Below are 14,004 nucleotides of genomic sequence, written 5' to 3'. Positions count from 1 at the left end.
CTCGGAGGGCCGTCACCGCCGCGTGCGCAGCTGCTCCAGGGCCACCTGGGCCCGCTGAGAGCGTCCGGGGAGTGAACTCCGCTCTCCCTCTCCCAGCCCGGGTGCCTTGGGGGAGGGGCCGGCCTCATAGACTCTTGGTAGATCCCCGACTCGTGCTGTGTGGGGGACATTTTTTGTTGCTTTCCGCTGTTGGTTGCGCGCTGTCCGAATGTTTTTGTTTTGTTTTGTGTATGCCTTTTGGTATGGGGTGGAGGAAAAAGCAAGCATAGGGAATAAGGTTCCCATTTCTCTAAATTGTTTACCAGGTCCGTCCTCCCGGGGAGGGGGTGGTGGTGGTGGTGCTAAAGAAATATTGCCCGAGGCCAGTAAGGAATCGTGAAGATGTTACTAATAACCAACAGTACCAACAGTAGTAAAAAAAAAAAAAAAATTGCTAAACAGCAACCACCTGGAGATTCTATCCCGTTATTTTAACCTCTTTGGCCGGAAAGGCCCACTCGATTAGGAGAGGTTGAACTGACATTCCGAATCTGAAATATTTGCTGTAACATTTTTCTGTAAAGTAACCTCCTTCTCTTCCGTATTCGAACAATAATAATGGTGATGCATGTGGTTTACGAAAGAGCGAAGTTTCCAGGAACGTGTTCTCGGAAGAGGTTTCTGATTTCGATTCTACTGTGACCACCCTTCTATCTCCCATCGGGAGAGGTAGAAGTCACTTGGGATTCCGGTTTCTGATTTTTTTTTTTCTTTACCCTCCCGCCCTAACCACCACCAGTCTCCTCCAAGGATGATACAGTTTTCCTAAAGTCAATTCCACCGACCTTTACCGCTGTAGTGAAAGACTATTGGGTGGTTTGTTTTGTTTTAGGAGTGGATGGTTTGCCTGAAAGATAATTGTGTTTATGTGCAGACACCAGCCCTGAAGTGCAGTAGAGTCCGATTTTTCTTCATTTGCATAAGAGTAGGCAAACTTTTAAGATACAACATTGAACTTTTCTATGCAGATCTTTTCGGTTCAGATTGTTATAATTTTTTCCATATGCATGTTCTGATTTTTGATGATTGCTGACAGAGTTCTCAGGAGTCAAGTAACTTTTAGAGGAAATGAACTAAAATGTTAGGGAAAAACTAGGATTTCTTTTTCCACTGATGAATGTTTCAATTCAGAGGACAAACAATTGTGTTTTTGCATAGAGACCCTCTTTTAATAAAGAAATTTAATACATTACAGTTTTGGACAGTGATCTTAAGATTGGCAGCCATTTGTCACCTTCATCCCATCACTAGGGCTGGACAGGGGACCTTCGGGTCTCCCACCACCACCACATAAGTGAAGGACTAGCTTTTTCTAAGATGCTGACAGCAGTTTTACTGTTTCTCACCCAATCCTTGACAAAAGGTGAAATCGGATCCCAACACATTGTCTTTCAGGTAGGGATCCAAAACAAATGTAGTTTTAAAAGGCTTCCCTGTTGAAAGGGAGACACTTTAGAAGAAGAAGAAGAAAAAAAAGCTCTGATCAGTGGGGGGTTTGTGCCCAAATGGCCCTTTATCTCCTCCAACTGGCCTCTTTCTAACACCTTTGCAACCTCATTGTGGAAGCTGGCCTCCTGGGGACAGGGTTTTGTCTGGCAAAATGTGAAGTGGCTTCTCTCCCTTTTTAAAAGGAGCAGCACATACTGTATTTAAATTCTTCTTCTTGAGCTGTACATTGATCTGCCACTTGCCTCCTTCTGGGAAAATTGGGGGAAATCTCTTTTCAGTTTTGTTAGACTGCCAGCTTGTTTTTTTGGGGGGGTGGGGGACAGATGTTTGTAAAATAAAATCTAAAGCAGGTTACATTTATTGCCCTTAAAACAAGGTTGCAAGCCTCAAATTTTCCTCTGTAAACCTCTGGGATTTGTTCAGTGGGTCTGAAATTATGTGGGTTTAGCTGTCTAAAGAGCAGATAATATAATCACTCCTTGTGACATGTTGGATATTATAGCCAATCTGTTGCTCTAAGACAGGTAGCCTCATGTGGGTGTTAAGGTGAGTGGGGTCAAAGTTCCATCCAAAGATATGAAGGAGTTGGAGAGAGGTATTCTACCTTTGCAGGAAAAGAATGTCCTCTCTCAATTAAGGGATCGACTCTTTTCACTTGACCTTGGCATGTCAAGTACAGTGCAGACTTTTCACGGCGGCATCTTCTTTGACAAGAAACTTTGTGTAGGTTCATTTATGAATTAAAAACCCATTTCCAGACTTTTACGTCACTGCTGCTGAAATTCTCCAAAGACCGTTTTTAATTTTGAGAAATTGCAAAGCCGCTTCCAAGGGGGAGGCCTGTTGTCACCTCTCACAAGACAGGCACAAGGAAGAATTTTACAAAAACAAAACCCAGAACTTCTTTCAGCACTGTAGTTTCCTGTGGCATAGTTTTTGTGCTGGCTGATAAAGAAAGTTTGAAAAGCAGCCTAGCTTAAAGATTTCCTTGGAAAGGTTTTTCTCATGGTAGCTGCCTGCTCATGGTTTTTTGTTGTGGTTCCTTTTTAGTAATGGACAAAGTTAAAAAAAAAAATTCTCTAAATGATTTGCACCAACTAATTTTGCCAGTGCCTTGGGAAAGTTGCCACTGAATACTGCCCCCCTGGCAGCAGGCCTCATACATCATGGGTAAAAGTCAAAAACCTAATCATCATCTCCTCAGGGGTCTGGTGGAGTGAAACCATGGACATTGAGATCTAGGGAGCAGAGAATGGCTGTGTTCAGGGAGCCTTGTTTCTGCTTTTTCATTCATGCAAAAAGTTTTTTTTTTTTTTTATTGAATGAAGGAGCATCATGGAATGGAAAGTTTCCATATTGGAAACCTGGGTTCCAGCTCTGCCACTTTAGAAGTTAGGTGATCTTTGTCTGTAAAGGTGGCAGTGATGATTCTTCCTGGAGATCTGCTCTGTGGACTTAATGAAAATAGTCCATGTGAAAGCACCTGTTGATGTGGAGCTGGGACTGGGAACTGTTGACAGATGTGGTTGTTCTTCAGCAAAGAGATTTCCTTAGAAGCTGACTAGGCACAGAGCACTATGCTAGCTGAGTGTTTGGTGGATTTAAAAGGAGATATTCCAGCACAGCCCCTTAAGGAGTTTACAATTTGGAGGTGGAGGTAAGGTTGCACAGGTAAAACAGTTAAGCAACAATGCCTGCTTGTTAGAAGGCATATCTGGCTCTGGGAGCCATTTCACCAGGCACTTATAAGGCCCATTTAACATTATATGACAATACAGGCTTCCTAACAGCAAGGACCTGGCACATAGCCAGGTTGCCCGCCTTGATGTTAATTCTAACTCAGCTCTGCTGAGCTGGGCATAGTCACTGTGAACTTGGCAGACACACCAGCAGGTTGGTCAGACAGCTGCTGTATGGGGCCTGGAAGGGGGATGGGTGGGGAGAAGCCTTCCAATAGGGGCAGAACAAATGCCAGAAGTACAATCTGAGGAGCTTCACCTCAAATGGAAGGAAAGGAGGCAGCCAGGACAGAACTGATAAGCTCAGTATTGGTGAGGTGTTGACTGCAAATATAGAGCAGTGTTGTAAATAGTGGCTGCAGCTGAAAGTGAAAGGGGAGGCCGACTTTGTATGCCCTAGAAAAGCATTAAGTTCACTGTCCATATTTGCATACATGCAACAAACTTTAGGGGAGACTTCTATTCTATGAAGGACTTTGGGTTGGGCTTAAGCTAGGGATAGGGCTTCCCTGGTGGCTCAGAGGTTAAAGTGTCTGCCTGCAATGCAGAGACCCAGGTTCAATCCCTGGGTTGGGAAGATCCCCTGGAGAAGGAAATGGCAACCCACTCCAGTATTCTTGCCTGGAGAATCCCATGGACAGAGGAGCCTGGTGGGCTACAGTCCATGGGATCACAAAGAGTCAGACACCACTGAGTGACTTCACTTTGACTTTAAGCTGGGGATAGAAGGTAAATAAGATCTTGTCTGTGCCCTGAAGCTCTCAACTGATGATGCAGACAGATACAAAAGGAGGTGTTTAGTGAGGGTCGGAGAAGTAGTGGGCTAGTACCATGCTGCATCGAGGAACAGGGCATTATGGAAGTACAGCGGAGGGCTGCCAAGATTATCTGATGAGGTCATGAAGTTGACTACTCCTCCTGCAGCCTTTTAAGTGATCTGCCACACACAGAGGGCAGTCCTGAAAGCATCAGCAGCCTCAGACACTAAGGGGAACCAAATAAGCAGTTCGTCAGACATTTCTAAGGCCCCTTGGTGGTACTGGACAAGGGAGTTGCTATGTCTTAAATTCTTGATTAGTGGGGGTGACTGTAATTCTGTACCTCTGCATATGGCCCCATGTCTTATTTCTCTGGCCCTCACACCTAGAGCTTCTGTGGTTATTTCACATCAACACCCTGGTGGCCCTACTATAACTTCATGCTGATTTACAGTGATGTTTAGATAAGGTTGGCATTTGCCCCCTAGTCATGTCAATCATACCAAGAATGGTATGTTTTAGGATGATTTGAATATGTACTTAGGCAATTGAGAATATTTTAGGAATGGAAAAAAATGCAAATAATGTTATTTGATTCTATGCCCTGTGTGTAGTATAAGCCCTAATGGGAAAGCTGCAGCCTTGTTTTCTTCTGAGATTGCTCATTTGGAGTAGAACAAAATTAACCATTGGTGGATGAATTGAACTTGGTAAGAATGAGTGCAAAGAAACACATGTTGAATCACTTCTGAGGGACTCTCCCCAGTGTGCTTAGAATCAGTACTTCCTCCCCTTCCTCTCCACTAATACCTGTCTTAGCTGCTTAGCTTTTTCCTGCCAGTTGTACTTAAATCTGGAGGGGTGTGGGGGAGGGTAAGGGGATGGTTTCACACTTTATAACTTGGTGCTATTTCTGGTTGCTGCTTGAAGAGTTCCTTCCTTGAGCTTAAGTGGATGAGCCAACAGGAACCTTGGAGAACTCTGGAAGTTTGGTATTAAGTGCAATGGGATTTGTTTTGAATCTGCTTCAACCTGGAGTAAAAGTATATTGGAGGTCAAAATATAAAGGGCACCAGTTTTGACTCTACTAGTTATTAACTCTGTCACTTCCAGCATATTATTAAATTACCTTTGAGCTTCATTTGGTTAATGGGGGGGACCTCTTTTAGCACACAGTCTAATGTAGGAACAATCAGTAAACAGAAATAAACATGGACAGCATGTTTAGTGCCAGGGCACAGAACCTGGAAGCCAACAAAAATTTTGCAGCTCCAGAGCCGGAATGAAACTGAAATCTAAGCTTTAGAACCTGCAGATTTCCGTGTAGTCAGTCCTCTGGCCCAGGGATTACCAAAGTGTGGTGCACCGACCTCATGGATGTGATGCAAAACCATCATTTAAGATTTATGAAGAAAGTATTAGACCTGCCAATTAGAGTCATTTTTATTTACTTTTTTTTTTTTTTTTTTGGCTACACCACACAGCATGTGGGATCAAACCCATGCTCTCTGAAGTTGCTGCTGCTGCTGCTAAGTCGATTCAGTCATGTCTGACTCTGTGCGACCCCACAGACGGAAGCCCACCAGGCTCCCCTGTCCCTGGGATTCTCCAGGCAAGAACACTGGAATGGGTTGCCATTTCCTTCTCCAATGCATGGAAGTGAAAAGGCTCCCTGCAGTGGAGGCATGAAATCTTAACCACTGGATCAGCAGGGAATTCCCTTATTTACTTTTAAGCTTTTTTTAATACAAGGATTTGAAAAAATATATAGAAGTAAAGAGAAGAGCATAAAAATATTCCTGTATCTCTTACCCAGCTTAAACAAGCTATCTACTTGTGGTCAGGCTGGTTTCATCTCTGCCTCTACCTGCTCTTTCCCTCCCTCCTGATTATTTTGAAGGAAATTCCAGGTATCCCATGATTCTATCTGTAACATTTTTATTACATTCTTATTTAATTTCTATGTTAATGTTTTATAATAGGCATAATATATTGATATACTAGTATATAGAATTTGCAGTCCATCAATACAAATATTTTAGAGGGTATATACTTAAAATTTTTTAGAACATGCCTGAGCAAAATGATTGCCGTGTGGTGGTGGTGGTTTAGTTTCTCGGTCATGACATGGCCTACAGCCTGCCAGGCTTCTCTGTCCATGGAATTTCCCAGGTGAGGACACTGGAGTGGGTTGCTATTTCCTTCTCCAGGGGATCATCTTCACCCAGGGATTGAACCCTGGTTTCCTGCATTGCAGGTGGATTCTTTTCCCACTGAGCCATTGTGCATTCCCTGCTGCTGCTAAGTCGCTTCAGTCGTGTCCAACTCTGTGCAACCCCATAGACCGCAGCCCACCAGGCTCCTCCGTCCATGGGATTTTCCAGGCAAGAGTACTGGAGTGGGGTGTCATTGCCTTCTCCCGTGCATTCCCTAGCCCTTTACAAAATAGCTGGTACCTTTGTCCAGCAGCCTCCTTTGCCTTCCAGATGTAACACCTAAGATTCTTTTGGGAAGCTCCTCTAGGACCCCTTTTTTCTCCTGGGCACGTGCCATCTGGCCCTCATTTTCATGCCTGGCTTTCCCCACGAGGCTGTGAGTTTCTGTGTTTTCTTAGTGGCCAGCTTACAGTCTGAGCCATGTCTTCTCACTCCTGCTTTCTCCCTATTTCAGAGATGAAAGGCAGGATGGAGAAAGGAACAAAGCAAAATAAACTGTAAGGAAAGGCAGGAGGCTGAAGAGAAAAGACTGACTGTGGACATATTTATCTTCTGATGAGTTTGTCAGCAGATGGTAGTGTAGAATCTGAGGCCAGGAGAGTGGAGGGGAAAGTATAGAATGTCCAGTGCTTTCCCTCCTAGAGCTCATGTTTTATCAGTGAAGCTAAACTAATTTGAATGGGCCAAGACAGTGTAGAAAAAAATGCTGAAATATGGGATCAAGATCTATGCCCACCCCAGGGTTGCTAACTCTAACATTTCCAGGGTTCAGTTAGGCAGAGTGAGGCAAGCCAGGTATAGATCAGTAGGGCATGGTGTTGGTTGTTGGAAAGGGAGGGCACATGCCAGGGCTGAAAAGCAGGTGCTACCCAGCTCTGCCAATTGCTGCCATGTGGCAGTGTGGGGCCAGTGTTGCCACTTGACTCTGGTTTTCAGGAGAAGCTGGGTCTCTGGGTTTTCAACAAAATCTCTCAATTCTTAAAATGTTGGCAACTAATTCAGATTAACAAAACAAAACACTGTGTGGGCCAAACCAAACCTGCCAGCTGTCTGGATCAGGCCAGAGGCCACCAATTTGCAGTGTCTGGGTTAGAATTATTCAGTGAGCTCTAGGAGGTAAAGTCAGTGATTGTGTGTAAAGATTCTGGGGAAGTAAGTTTCTGTATAATAGAAAAGGGACAGCTTTCTCAGAGAATAGAGTTTAAGTCGGGTTGTTGTAGGAGATGAGCTTCCTGTCATCATAATTACTTAAACAGTCATTAAATGTTTATTTGGTGCCAGGCACCATGTTCATTCTGAGATATCCATCAGTTAATTTCCAAGGCAATGAAATGGTATGAAAAAGGAGGTTCCAGATGCTTGGAGAAAGTATGTCAGGGATATTAACCTGCTTAGAAGTGGAGGAAGCTTCTGGAAGGTCTTCCAGGAAAAGAAGAATGAATAGGAATTGGTTAGTCAGAGGGTGGGGTTCCCAGAAGACTCTTTTGTGATGGCTCTTCAGAGAATGGAAAGATGGCCTTAAGGTTTGGAGTTTAGAGAGCTAGGGGGAAGAAAGGGCACAGGAAGAGTTCAGAGAAGCATACAGCTTGGGTAGTGGAATCCTTGGATCCTTCATGGCGGTGAGATATATGGCAGGTAACAACAAAATGCCCAGTTTACACTTGCTTGAGAGAGGAACAGGCTGCCCTAGGTGATTGGACAGTCTGGGGAGGAGTTTGAGCCAGGCTAGATTATGGCTCAGGTCATGTGGCCCCATTGCTCACATTCTCAAGTAGGTTTTCCCCTTTAGTTTCTATATGACTGGCCAAGCCTTCGTAGTGTTTGAGTTGCGAACTAGCTACTTTCTGTGCATGAGTCTTGTCTTTGGAGGGGATGTGCTCTGGGGGAGATGAACTAGAAACCTGGAGAAATGAGGAGCTTGCTGTCTAGAAAGCTCAACTGAAGTCATTTAGGTTTTAGCTAAATGCTTAGCAACCAGCAGCCCCAAGGCCTGCTCTGTACCTAGGCTCTCCTTCCCCCAGTCCAGTTTCTTGAGAGCCTACTTTGCAGTCTCCCTGCCTCTGACCTGCAAACGGGCTGGCTGGCCTCCCACTGTGGCCTGTGGCCTGTGGCCTGCCCTGAGGGGCTGTACAAACCCAGGCTCAGCAGGCCTGCCCTGAGCCTGTCTTTGCTCCCTGATCCACTGATGAAGTGTATGAGAACTAGAAGGACCAGAGGGAAAGTCAGACCTCCCCTACCCCTCATTTTATAGGTGAGAAACAGAGGCCCAGTGGGCGGTGGCTCTCTAGAGGTCACGCCAGTAGTACATGATAGACCTTGAATTCAGGTCTTGACTTTTTAGGATTCTTACTTTTGGACATTTTTCACAGTACTTATCCCATGGGAGCTTCATTTCCCAAGAGATGTTTGCTTTAAAATGGAAAGGAAACTTGATTTAATCAAGAAGCTTTATTTTAATTTCTTCTTTTGAAAAGAAAAAATGTTTTGGCTTAGTTCTTTGATGATTGAGAACTTATAACTGATAGTCTCATTTGACAGATGACTTTTTTTTTTAAGCTGTTATTTAAATACTTAGAAGTCAGTGAGCCATTGAAGAAATACAAAATTCTGACTCCACAGTGATGTTAGCTATTTTTAAAACAGCAAATTTAAGTAATCAATAACTGGTTATAATTATGAACCTGTACAAACCAAAGTCTTTTTTTTTTTTTTTTTAATTAAAAAGGTAAAGCATAAGAAGAAAACTTTAGGGAAGAACAACTTTTGTGATTTTATTTATTTTTTGTATTTATATAAAATCTTCAGAATGAAATTCTACCTGTAATTTTCAGAAAGAGTGCTATTTTAGAACTGAATTTCAGGACTGCGTCTCTCTCCCTAGTTATTAGAAGTATGAAGCTCTTTCTTTTTGTGAAAATTGTAATAGTACAATTACTTTCGAGGGTTTGTTTATTTGATTGGATAATGAAACAGAATAAATGTCATTTGAAAGCCTCTTTACCTTCCCCCTCTTCATTCTGAATTCAAAAGAAGTTTTCCCCTACTGCAGATTTACATAGTCCCATGATTTCTAAGTTAATTACCGTTACAACAGTTCTGATACCCAAATACCAGTGTGGGTCAACTGAGAAGCAGCTTCGGGTCCACATTTCCCTGGAAATACTGTGCTTTGTTGTCATTGTCGTAGAGAAGCCAGTGGAGGAAATTCTTATCTGTTGTACATGATAACATCCTGATTCTGTTCCAACCATAACAATTATTTTAAAGACTAGGTCAAAGCCCAAGACTCCAGCACTTTTTCTTTTTTTCTGGATTCCCCTTGGATTTTTTTTTTTTTTTCAATTTTATTTTTGCATCAGGTATTTTAAAAGATACTCCAAGGCCCTGGTGGAAGGGCAGGGAAAATCAGCAAGCCAGTGAGAATGAATCTGAATTTTTAATTAGGCTTTGAGTTGTTTCTTCAAAGTGTGGAGACATCATTAGTGATGTAAGTCTTGTTGCATTAGCAGAGACTGACATTTCACTTCAAACGGGAGAGTGCAGCTGTCCTGTGCAGATAAAAGTTGCCAAGTGTGGAATAGCAAGGTGGATTGGTAGATAATTAGCTGTTCCGCATTACTGCAGTGTGGAAGAAGCCTGCCAGTCATGGGCAGGAAGGAGAAATTATTAGCAGGAGAAAATCCAAGTGTGTCATAAAGCAATTTGGAATCACTTCAGCTGTGGCAGAGCTGATAAGGCATATGTTAAGGAAACAAGACAAACTGAGTCTCGTATATGATGGCCAACTTTTTTTTTTTCTTTTTACAAATCTTAATTCAAAGAGGAATGGTCAGAAATTAGTGATCCTTAAATACACTGAAGTACCGATTCATCAGTCTGCCCTGACTCCGCCTATAAAATAATTAACCAGCTTAAAATAGTCTTCATATTTCCATGTCACTTGAAAATAAAGTAGGGTTCTACATAGGGCAAAAACATGTATATCACAGGGAGGTCGCAAATCCCTAACAATTGCTGTGCTGTGTGTAACCATGAAAATATACTTGAAGAAGAAATTTTGAAGTCTGTCACCTCTCTGATATGTGTAACAGTATTTATAAATGGCTTGAGAATATTTTTATGGCCTTATTGGTGAAACATATGTGTATTTAAATATTGTTAACAGTTTTGCTGTGATCTTCGCATTCATCTCTGGGAAGTGAGAAGGGTAGAAAGACCTGTTGGGTTTCTTATCAGACATTTGCTAGCTCAAATAAAATGTCAATGGGATTTTTTGTTGTTGTTGACTGTATTGCTCCCTGGGCCCCTTAGTGGGATCCTGGATTCCCTTGTCCTGATTCCATCCATGTTTATTGATCGGCTTTCTCCAAAGCCCATGCCTCTCCTGGCAGCTCAGGGACAGGCGGTGCCAAAGTGCTCAAGGTGGTGCGTTCTGCTTGGATGGTGTCCTCTCTGAATAAGAGATATTCTCGGCTGCTGTCACAGAGCCAGTTTTCTGCCTCTTGCTGCTTGATTCCTCCCACCCTGGGAACTGTCACTGAGTTTTTGCTGCTCTGGGTAGTTCTGGAGAAAGCCTGGAGAACTGAGGTTTTTAGCAATCTTGGATCCAGAGTAGTTTTCATTGACCCTATGTGTAATGGGGTTGTTTGCCCCTCCTGTTCTCTTGAAGGTGGGGATGGGGGACTAGTCTGTGTGCTGATTTGTAAACCATCTCATTTGTTATGGGTTGATATCCCAGTTAGTGTTAATTCAGATTTCCAAGGAGGCCTGGAAAATTTTACTTGCATCCATGTTGTAATCAGTTAAAAAATGTGGGCAAGAGCTGCAAACAGTAAAGCTTTGTACAGATGAGTTATTAGAGCGTGAGTTCTCACAAGAGCCCAGATTTATTTATCTGTGTAGTCCTGGTGTGTTAACACTGTCTCTGGCACATGGTGAGGACTCCAAAAATGTCTGGGCTACAGAAATTGGGTGGCCATCTTCAAACAGTGGGCTTCCCTGGTGGCCCAGAGGTTAAAGAGTCTGCCTGCAATGCAGAAGACCTGGGTTCAATCCCTGGGTCAGGAAAATCCCCTGGAGAAGGAAATGGCAACCCACTCCAGTGTTCTTGCCTGGAGAATCCCATGGACAGAGGAGCCTGGTGGGCTACAGTCCACCGGGTCACAGAGTCAGACAGGACTGAGTGACTTCCCTTTCCCTTTCACTTTCTTTAAACAGTAGATTTTGTAACTTTCTGATACTATTCTGAATTTAGCTTCTGCTACTATGTTTCCATTTCATTACCTACTCCAGACTTAAGTATAATGTCTTGAGCCTGCATTTGCTACTAAAGATGTAAAATGTTTCAGATGAGTGACAGTGTCTAGAAGTAAGCACCTTAATTATTGATTGAGTTCTGATGTTTTATTTCTTCCTGTTGGAGAAAGCTTAAGTATGTATATCCAGGCCATTTAGGAATATTAAAAAAAATACCAAAATGTGTGTATACTTGCAAATTATGTACTTAGAGCTCTGTTATCCTAGAGATTAGATTCATCAGCTAGTTCATTTAGTGAATATGTGTTGAGCACATACTGTATGTCAGGTACTATGCTTGCATTTGAGTTCCTGGTTAAAAGAAGAGAGACAAGATCTCTACTCTTATTGTGCTTGGCTGATGTCCTCTCTGAATAAGAGCCGCCCTCTGCACCTAACTAGGGGAAATACGTTAAAGAAGTAATCATATAAATATGAGTTATAAATTGTTTTAGTAATGTTATGAAAGAAACAAGGATTATTGGAAAGACAACAAGGGAAATCCTTTTAATATATGTCAGATATGTCATTTCTCGGCTCAAAACTCTCTAAAGGCTCCCATCTGACTCCAGGGTAAAATTCAAAATTACAGTGGCTTTTACAGCCCGAGTGACCTGGTCTCTGATATCTTTGACTTTATTTCTTATCTCCCCTCCCACCATCGAGTTCCCACCCTCCCCCTCCTCAACCCCCACCCCCCAACGCGTAATGTTGCTCTAATGCTCCAAGCACGTCCTTGCCCCAGAGCGTTTGAACTTGCTGTTTCTTTTATCTGGGAATAAAAATTAAAAAAAAAAAAAAATTCTTTACCTGCCCATCTTCTTTAAAACGGTATCCTCCTTTCCCTCTCCTCACTCTGCCTCCTTACCCCATTCATTTTGTTTTGTCATATTCCCTAACTTCCCACAGGTAAGCTTTGTATTGTTCACTGCTATTTTCTTATGGAATGGGCTTGGCCCTTACAATTAATTACTAACAAATATTTATCGAACAATGTGGATGGGAGCAGGCAATGGCACCCCACTCCAGTGTTCTTGCCTGGAAAATCCCATGGGCGGAGGAGCCTGGTAGGCTGCAGTCCATGGGGTCGCTAAGAGTCGGACAGGACTGAGCGACTTCACTTTCACGCATTGGAGAAGGAAATGGCAACCCACTCCAGTGTTCTTGCCTGGAGAATCCCAGGGATGGGGGAGCCTGGTGGGCTGTCGTCTATGGGGTCGCACAGAGTCGGACATAACTGAATTGACTTAGCAGCAGCAGTGGGTGGGAGCAACAACCGAGAACTGGATGGCCTGGGAAGTAATCACAGAAGGTAATGCGGAGGGAACAGAGAGGTAGAGGAACCGATCAGAGGAGAGGTGGAGGTGGGGCTAGCAAAAGAAGGGGGAACCAATCAGAAAGGAGGAGGGTGAGGATGTTGGCTAGCATTGGAACAGCCCGTGCAGAGGTCTTGAGAGTAAACTTTGGCATACTTAAAGAACTGAAAGAAAACCAAGTGGCTGTCTTATTAGTATAAGAGGAGAAAAATGATGCATATGAGGGATTTGAATCTTATTCCTAATCGATGCAAGCATAAGTGTTTCCCCAAACTCTTTTGGTTATGCCTTTACTGGTATGGACCCATTAGAAGGGTGAAGATGCTGAAAGACCCCGGGTGGATAGAGGTCTGGATGTTGGAAAATTGATGGTAGGCCGTTTGTTCTCTCTTCCAACAGAGAGGAGAGAGAGAAGAGGAGTGGGGATAGGAGACTACAAATTCATTAAAAATTAAAATAGGAGAAAAATGTAAATGTGACTTCATCGTTCTACACCTATGAATTAAAAAAAAAAAACAAAAAACTCATGCTTTCCATGTTATTTCTTTTTCGTTAAAGGGGATAAACAAAACAGATTTCCAGAGCAAACTGTGATTACAACAATGAAGTCCTGCAGTAGTGATTCAGATGTTCTTTCCTTCCATTATGTTACAGTCATTTAGATAGATTTACACACAATAAAATGTACTGTTTTCTCCCCCCTATAGCTAGCAATGATCACTTTTTAAAGTGACCTTGACAGTTCAGAACCAAATCTTTGAAGTGCATCAGACTTTTTAAAATTTTAATTTTAAGATTGTAAAATGATCCTGATGCTGGGAAAGACTGAGGGCAGGAGGAGAAGGGAGGGACAGAGGATGAGATGGTTGGATGGCATCACCAACTCGGTGAACTCCATGGACATGAGTTTGAGCAAACTCTGGGAGATAGGGAAGGACAGGGAAACCTGGCATGCTGCAGTCCATGGGGTTCCAAAGAGTCAGACATGACGTAGTGACTGAACAACAAACAGCAAAATGTATATAACATACATTTTTAAAATTTTAATTATTGTTAAGAGTGCAGTTGTGGCATTAATGGTTCAGAGTGGCTGTACCATTTTACATACTTACCAACAATTCACAATAATTCACATTCTTGCCAACACTTTTTTTTTTTTTTTTTTTTTAATAATAGCCACCCTAATGAGCGT

The 14,004-nt window shown here is 42.8% G+C and overlaps 1 protein-coding gene across 1 annotated transcript in view; it reads left to right on the top strand.

Annotated features, from left to right (window-relative positions):
• CACHD1 (cache domain containing 1) overlaps window positions 1-14,004 on the top strand; it is a 234,605-nt gene that overhangs the window by 928 nt on the left and 219,673 nt on the right. The window lies entirely within an intron of this gene.

Source organism: Bos javanicus, chromosome 3 (assembly GCF_032452875.1).
Source record: "Bos javanicus breed banteng chromosome 3, ARS-OSU_banteng_1.0, whole genome shotgun sequence".
Taxonomy (NCBI): domain Eukaryota; kingdom Metazoa; phylum Chordata; class Mammalia; order Artiodactyla; family Bovidae; genus Bos; species Bos javanicus.
Note: the sequence above shows the minus strand (reverse complement) of the source record. Positions and strands in the feature narration are given on the sequence as shown.